The sequence below is a fragment of the Phalacrocorax aristotelis genome, chromosome 5 (assembly GCF_949628215.1).
Source record: "Phalacrocorax aristotelis chromosome 5, bGulAri2.1, whole genome shotgun sequence".
Taxonomy (NCBI): domain Eukaryota; kingdom Metazoa; phylum Chordata; class Aves; order Suliformes; family Phalacrocoracidae; genus Phalacrocorax; species Phalacrocorax aristotelis.
In genome coordinates, this window is record NC_134280.1 from 20334549 (window position 1) to 20343149 (window position 8601).

The following is an 8601-nucleotide window of genomic DNA, read 5'->3' on the forward strand; positions in this document are numbered from 1 at the left end:
AGTCATAAATCCATATATATTTCGGCTGCTTTGGGGAAACCAACCTTTCCTGCTAATGAATCAGTTATTAAAAGGAATATTTATTTCATGTCAGGATTATGTGAGAGTGAAAACTCTGTTGTCAAACCACCAGTGAAAGTGTGTGCTCACAATAAATTAAAGCTGATCAAAAAGTATCAATTCTCACATTTTAAAATTTGCCTTCATTCTGAAGAAGTAAGAATTTTTTTAAAAATCTCCCATGTAGTTAAAAAATAACAGATGAAAGAAATATTTTGAAAGAAAATCTGTGCTAATAACATACTCTGTTCTGACTTTGTAATGTTACTATATTTTTATATTTAAATAACTCAAGCAATAAAAAATATTTGCAACAATATAATTAGAAATTTTTTAATTTATCAATACACTTTGAAGTTTTCCATTAGAAATTCTGACAAACCTGTGCATTCACAGGGAAAAATGTTTCAGATAAATTTTTTTATCAACTAATTTTTGAGGAAATAGAGCTAGAAAAGCTACATTCTCTCACATATGTCCTTCATTGCACAGACTGAAAGATGATCGGTAGTTTCAAAGCACTTCTAATTCTATTATACTGTATCCTCAGAGAATAGGGCTGATGCGTTAATGGGCACAGAAGATTTTACAGAAAAATACAGAAAGAGAGTATATGTGAGTCATCTCATGTGCAAGCTAGGCTTTGCAACCTTACAAGAACGGTTCTTTGTAACCTAATGTTCCCAGGAAAAATAATGAGTTGTGTTAGATATGGGCAACTTTGCTCATCCTGGGAGTCTGGAAGAACAGAGTAGGACAGAAGAAGAATGGAGGAGTAGGAATGTTCCTCCCTTCTCTGGAGATTCTCCTGACACTGTGTGTTGCCAAAAGCTGTCTTCTGCTGCTGCCTTACAATGCCAGAAATCCACCAGAGCAGACATCCCTCAGGATGGGGGAGAGGTGGACAATGTAGCCCATATATCGTGGTTTGGTAGACGGTGATAAAATGATTATAGGCCTCTTGCAGATAGCCTATGGTGGAGTTGCCTGGAAGGATGGAGGATGAAGGGGTTTGTGCACCTGATTTCCTTTGTTTCCCCAATTTCTTTCCACTCACTTATTCTGGTCTGTTAGCTGTACCCAGCCACAAAGCAGATCTATCCAGCCTCATCCACTTTGCATCGCTAAATGATACAACAGTGTTAAAGAGCTCCCCAACAAGCGTGAGTGATGGCACAAAGCCAACATAACCAGCTCAGCATAACAAGGTCACCATTTCCCACAGATCTAAGAGTCGTCTGTGGTATGGTGGAAACATGAAGGACGAGGGTGCCGTGCTGCAAGATTTCTTTAGCATCCAGAGAGTGTTTATAGAAGCACTGGTGAGCCCAGCATTCCCCCCCAGCAGCTGGTCATTTGCCCTCCACCAGTACATTTTTCTTCCATAAATCTGGTCACTCTCTCCAGCTTATTTAGAAGATCCTTAGACTGCTTTACCAGGCACCATTTAGGTATTTATTGAAGCCAAGCATCAAGAGAACAGTGAAGTACTTATATGAGATCTTTCATTCAATGCAGGCCAGGTATTCAGAAAAATCTGGCCCAAGCAGTTTTACTAGCATTCTCAAACTTTTACACACCTGAATAATCTAATTCATCATGAAAGAACTTTACTCCCAACATTCATTTTCTCAGGATTATATATCTAACACGCCCCTGTAAATCCAGCTGAAATGGTGGAAATCAGGCAAGTTTTTTAAACTGTTAAGTACTCTTTTCAACAAATAAGTAGTAAGTATTTAAAAATCCTCTAAAATTCGACAGCCAAGGTGTTAGCAAAAAAAAATTAAATATTGTGAAAATGTTGACAGAAGCAGAAGTTATTAAATTGAAAATGAATGCTGCCACTCAGAATGACTAGCCTACAAGTGTGGAAGTGACAGTGTACTAATAATATTCACTGGTATTTTACTACTAGATTTTGTGAGTATTAGTCCTGGACATTAATGGTTTGTTTTCTTTTCCCTATGCAGTGTGCACACACAAGTCCCATTAATGTCAGTGAGAATTAGTATCAAGAGCAGACTATAGATCCCTAAGATATTTTTTCATAACGTTGAAGACATAGCTGAAGAAACTATGGGAGATCAATAATGCACTGAGGACACATTTTCTTCCTAGCTGTGACATACCACATGTTTTTTAATGTCAAAACTCAGGTAGGAAACAGAAGCAACAAGAAGTGGAAACAGCACATTGTTTGGCTGGCTAATTTGAACTGCATAGCTTTTTCCGATAACAATGTGGAGCATAATACAAGTAATTATTACCGATTCCTGTTACTACGTTTTTATGTTTCTTTCGGAGTAAATGTGACATCCTACTGCTAACTGGCAGTGTTATCTAGTGTCTCTTCTGCAAGCCTGTTTCTTTGGCTAAGAAAATATTACCTGGCAGGGTAACCTCAAGAAAAGCCCAAAGGGAGTTGGTATCGTCATGATGCGTTATGTGAACAGCTTGGAGTTGAAAGGTATCCTGGAGTAACTATTCCATTTATACAGAATTTCTGCAAACAGTTAAGTAAATGTTTTGTACCAATATCCTGCTGGCTTTTGACTGTAGATAAAGATGTCGAGTGTGGCGCCTTTGAAATATGGGCTCTAATTTATGCAATTTGCACTATTTTTAGTGTCAGACAGCTGTTATATCTCTTCAAAAAAAGGACATTTGGGATTTTTTTTAGAAGTTATTAATAGCGGTTTACCATTTTTTATAATCAAGCTTAGGATGCATGATTACATTTAAAGAGGAATAAGCTATAATGTGCTATAATGCCACTGTTTTCCTTAAATCAAATTAAATTATAGTTATGGGGGGAAAACCTCTTTTTGAAACTTGCTACTTTCTTCCAAAGAGAGTGATAATTGCTATTGAGAGTAAGGTCAATGCAAACCAAACCAAACAAAAAAAAAAAAAAAACACCAACCAAAAACCTTAACCAACCAAACAAAAAAATAACCCAAAATAAAAATATAAAGAAAATCAATAAATACCTAAATTATTTAAGGATAAAATGCAACGGGGTGTCTTACTGTCATGCACCATACCCTGCACTGGAGAGCAGACAGGTGGATTGTCTATAGCCGGTGCTGGGTTGGACACTCTCTCCAGCGTGCTCATTAGTAGCTCCGCGCCTGGGCTCCCTGTTAGTAGAAAGGCAGGGATCACAGCAGGGAAGTTAGATCTCAGGCTTCTCACATTCCTGCTCTATCTTAGCAAAGCTTTGCAAAGCCTTTTCTGGCAGCTCATTAGTAGGTGCACTGATGCATAAGAGAAAGTCATTAGAAGTGTTTTTCAACATTGGCTTTTGATCAGGTGACTAGTAGCTTCGTAGAGACATTTACTTACATTGTTTTCTATAAGAGATTCTGTTGCTATATTGAGAATGACATACATATAAAATGTGGAAAACTAGCTTGACCTTTCTGCGACAAAAGAAAAAAAGCTCCATTAGTTCCCTGAATCTTGTCTTTATATTGTCAACTATGACGTAATAGAAGCACAGAGTACTCACTCTTTTAGCTTTAATAATCTATGCCAAGTTCAACTATATCGTTTGATTTAAGGTTATGACAAGAAGCACACCAGTGCACAAGAATACAGCTGGCATGCCTTAAGCTTTATGAGTTACTTTTAACGATAAGCATTAGCTACTTTCTTTCTCCATGCAGACTGGCATTTTTAACATTTTAAGACTAAATCTATCTATAGGGCAAAGTGAAACACACAGTAAAATTTTATTGGATCAGATAGAGTGGACTGCTTAAGTGCCCTGAGTAGTATCTCCACTGGAAAGATTCCTTGGTGCATGGGAATATTTTTGCTAAACCCTGAGAAAACTATGCAAGTTTAATTGGAAATAGTTCTAACACAAACTATACCTAACATCTTGTTTTTTTAAACCTGCATAAATAGGCTGTACAAAATGAACTTGTGCACCCCAGCCAAAGAAACGTGGTGTAGAAGTTACGCTTCGATAATGAACATGCTTCTGTTGTTATTGCCTTTTTCTAGATGCTTGATTTTTATGTAATATTTCATATGCCAGTGTGGCAATACTTCTCTAACCCCAAATGCCTGTGATGACTGTCTAATGCCTTTGCTTCCTAGAAAAATGTCATGTTAAGCACATGTGATGACGTGCAACCAAAACAAGAGGAGGTAAAGCCGCTTTTGTAAAAGTTTACTGAAACAAAATACATCAGCTTAATCAGGCCTGCTTCTGGCTATGTGCGAACATGACATGCCAATTACATAAAGTTCCAGCTCAGCTAAGACTCCTGCTGACTAATTCAGTGTTGATTGTTTTCCGCTACATGGCTTTGAGTGCTTGTTAAGGCTAAAAAAAAACGGGAGAGGGGCAACAATTGTAGGAATTCTATGCTTCCATCAAACTGTCTTATGATTGCCAGCAATTAGTTAAGCTCCTTGGCAGTAAAATGACAAGATGGGACTTGACCAAATACAATGTGTGGAGCACATAGGCATCTGCCCCAGCTGAAAGACATTACAATGTTTGTTAACCTTAAGGGTCATTCCTGATTCACTTCTGCAGACAGAAAACAAGATTTATATAACACAGATCAATACAGCCCTAAGACTTTCGCCATTGAGGATGCTAGATTGAGGCACTTCTCTTTATCAGTTTACCATGACACTAATGTATTTTGCCTGTTTTGCCTGGGCAGTGATGAATCTGTTGGCAAGAGAAAACAAATAAGTTCTGTTGTTGAGAGACATGTTGTCTATGATTTGTCTCAGCAGACATGCCAACTTGCTGGCCAATTCATTTCCTATTTAATTTAAGTGGCATATCTGTCTTCCCCTTTCTGGTATGTCTTTTGTCTGCTGCGTACCCATACTGGCACGGTGAGAGGCGCCTGCGGTAGGTCTTTTCAGGTAAGACTGATACACCCAAGGCTGAAGCAAAGTAAAGAATCAGAATCCCAGATTTTTCATAAGGGATTTTTCATAAATAGTTCTTTTCTTTCTATTTGCAGTCTGAGGCAATCACTTTAATCATCTATTTCAGACAGATTGCAGTGATTTGTTTTGCATACTCATAACCTAATGCCATTGAAAATATGCCCTGTAATGTGCTGCACTGATGTGTGGTTTATGATGCAGCGAAAGTTAACAATATTTTTCTATTTTAAAAAAATTTTATGTGCTTGGAAGATAAAATGTGCATTTAGGTGCCAGTCTAGTGTTTGCTGGGCAGAGAGAAGCTGTGTGCTTAAGGACTGCAAAATGAGGCCTGTAAGTAGGGAGAACAAACGTTATTTACACCAAAAAGTCCTTTCTCTTGCTTCAGAATGAAAAATGCAAGTCTGAAGCTGTTAATTCCTGTCTGTCCCAGGTTTGTCATTCTCTCATTAAGGCAATTAATTATACAGGCAGCTTATAGTTTCTGGAAATAAGACAATATATAAATTACATATAAAAAGAATGTGTCTTCTTATAAAATCTACGAAAGCAAATGTATGTTGAATGAGCATTTCCCCGAAGAGGCCCTACATCTGGAGGGGTGGGAGCTTGTATCAGAGAGAGCCTTCTCAGCTGAATCCCCTTCAGCCCTGGAATTTTCTTAGCCAGTTTGTTAACCTCTAGGGCAGGGTGCAGAGCCCATGTGCTCATTCAGGGCCAGATCCTGCCACTCTTATTTATTTTGAGTGGTAGCATACTCCAAAAGCAGTTAGATCAACTCCAATGGGACCATATGGTTCTAGTCAATGCAGGGAATGGTGGCAGAATCAGGGCCTTGGGCTTTTTCCAAAAATACATTAGATGTAACAGATAGGCATTTTGTTTTGAGAACAATAATCTTCTTATAACTCCATCCTTGTATTGCTGTGATAATAGATTTTAGTATTCTGCATTCCATGGGCAACATGACCTTTTTTGATTCAGGAGACTATGGCTGTGGGCACAAGTTATCATAAACTGAATTACAAAATAAATAGAATATTTGAAGTGCTAAAAGATAGAGGGAGAGGAAAGGTAATATTCAAATGGTTCAATCCTGAAAACTTTTGCTATCAAGTTTAGTACACACTACCAAGTACAACCTTATCTACATCAATGTATCCATCTACCACTGCACTAGTGCAAGTTTGTAGTTTCTACAGGACCATACCCTAAATTAAGGAAAAGCTTACTGATGACTGGAAAGCAGTGTAACATAAAACCATCGAACAGTACCACCGTTTAGCGAGGACAGAATTGAAGCAGTGGAATAGTTAACATAAACCACACTTCTCAAATGTGCCAGCTAAATCTCTGTGGCAGAACACATTAATTATAGCAGTCAGTTTACCTTTATCCTTCACAACATTTCTGATTAAAATTTCACACATTACAATGATGTGTCTTTTCTACAAGCTATGAAATTTACTCAACATCAATAAGTTCTTATTTTGCTATTGAAAGAGTTGATGTATGTATTAAAAAATGTGACTTTTGATCTCTGACAGTGAAATTAAAAACTTAACTTCTGTTTGGATATAGTCATGCTACCTATATGTATCATGTGTCTGTGCAAAGCAGTCATTAGCAGTGCTGGATAAAAAGGAATAAAAAAAAAACCAACTAACTTTGCTGCCAATAGAGGTTATGTGGTTTCAAATTTTATATTTGCTAAGCTTAATTAAGCCATAGATTATATTTTGAAAGGTATGTTCAATTAACTGAATCCCTCATGAGGAATTATATACAGGAAGAGATAATCACAACATTTATCTGGTTTACAAATGTATATGCTTAGGTTAAAAATGTTCTGGATTTTTATTCCATAGGGGTATAAAGATTGATAGAAAAATAATGTAAACCGATAATTGCAAATACTTACACATTAATGTGTATAAAAATTTCCAATTATATTCATTATTAAGCGTATAAAACTATTTTTATTGGTAGATAATTACTGATTAAAATCTCTTGTTTAAAATTTTATTTGCATCTTATTCAGGAATTCATATTTTAAATAAAGTTGCATGTTTACAACAAGGAGATCCAGCAAGGCACGTAAAGTATCTAAATCATCCTGCAGAAATGTACCCCTGTGGAAAAAGAATGCAGAGAGTGTAGGCCCAGCGTAAACCTTTATAATTAAAGTATAAGCAGGGCTTGAATTTTGTTCATGTATATTCTCCAAGCCAGCTGGATAAACCTAAAATACATTAAGCCAGTCTAAAGGCAAATACGTGCTGTAGTACACTGGTAATCTCCTGCATCATCATGTACTCACTGAAAATGAGTGTGTAATTCCATGTATAATAAGGGAAGTGAAAATAGAAAGTTTGACAACAGAGCAAAATTGCTTACTGTCAAAACAAGTGTCTGGACTTTGCCTACACATATATATTTTTTGTTAATATCCATACTTCCAAAGTGACATTTATTTGGTAGGGCAGTATCACTCTTCCCAGACAGTGCATTGACTGTTTTGATTTCACTGAGAATAGTTTTGACTGCAAACATTTTCTTTTACTTAGAATATTGTTCGTTGATGTAAATGGGATCTGATAGCCAAGGCAGGCTCTTGGCTTGGCAACAGGCCACTGGCTTGACTGTTGGAAGGATATAACAAAATGTTACAGCAGTAGTCCAGTAGAGAGAAATTCCTCCTCTGTCAATGGCACCCTCTGAGGAGTGACTCTGAATGCCCATGCTGGTCATCCCCCTCCCTCGCTGGCTGTCTGGGGAGCTGTGGGAAACGCTGCACTCAGGTTGAGCTCCTCTCTGGAGGACACCTCTAGAGGAAGGATAACTCTTCTGACACAGGGCTCAGGGCACAGCACAGGCACTGCTAAAGGGGAATATGGTACCTACCATCCAAAGCTTAAAAATGCAGTGATTGAGGAACCCTCCCAGTACATGGAAGTTTTAAGTTTTAGTGCCTTAGTGGGATGAGAGTGTCTAAGATCACATATGGACATATTTCACTATGAATGGCTACATTACTGTATTATAGGCAAGGCTGAACCTGGACAACTGTCTAGCCTAGTGCTGTACCTGGGCCACTGTACAACAGAAAATTTAAGATTTACAAGACAAAAGAAGTAACATAGAACAAAGGTTGAGGTTCCTAACATTGTGAAAAGGCAGCTTGGGAATGCAGAAGGATCATGTTCTGCTCAGGGACTGATGATTACAGTTTCCATGGAGTTTCATGGTCTGCAAAGTGAGGAAATAAAGGCTGAACCTTTGCCAGAACAGCTGGAGGATTCCCTGGTATAGTAATTACGAATATAGTGACTCCATTTCAGTCTCATGGGCAGCCGGTGTGTTATTCCAGCTGATAAATATGCAAGAAACTCTCAGTCTTTCTGAAAAACGTGTTATTGTCCTCTCTTCTACTGTTGTCAGTGCTCACTGACTGCTTCCAAGAAAATACACAGGTTTTTTGAAAGTGCTTTAAGACTTTTTCGTTTATAATGAGCTGAAGGAGGCCAATGGGATGAACTTGCTTGTTGAAAGGATTCTTACATAAAAATAGTTTAGATACTGCTCTTCATTCAGATCTTCTGGGAATAATGTGTC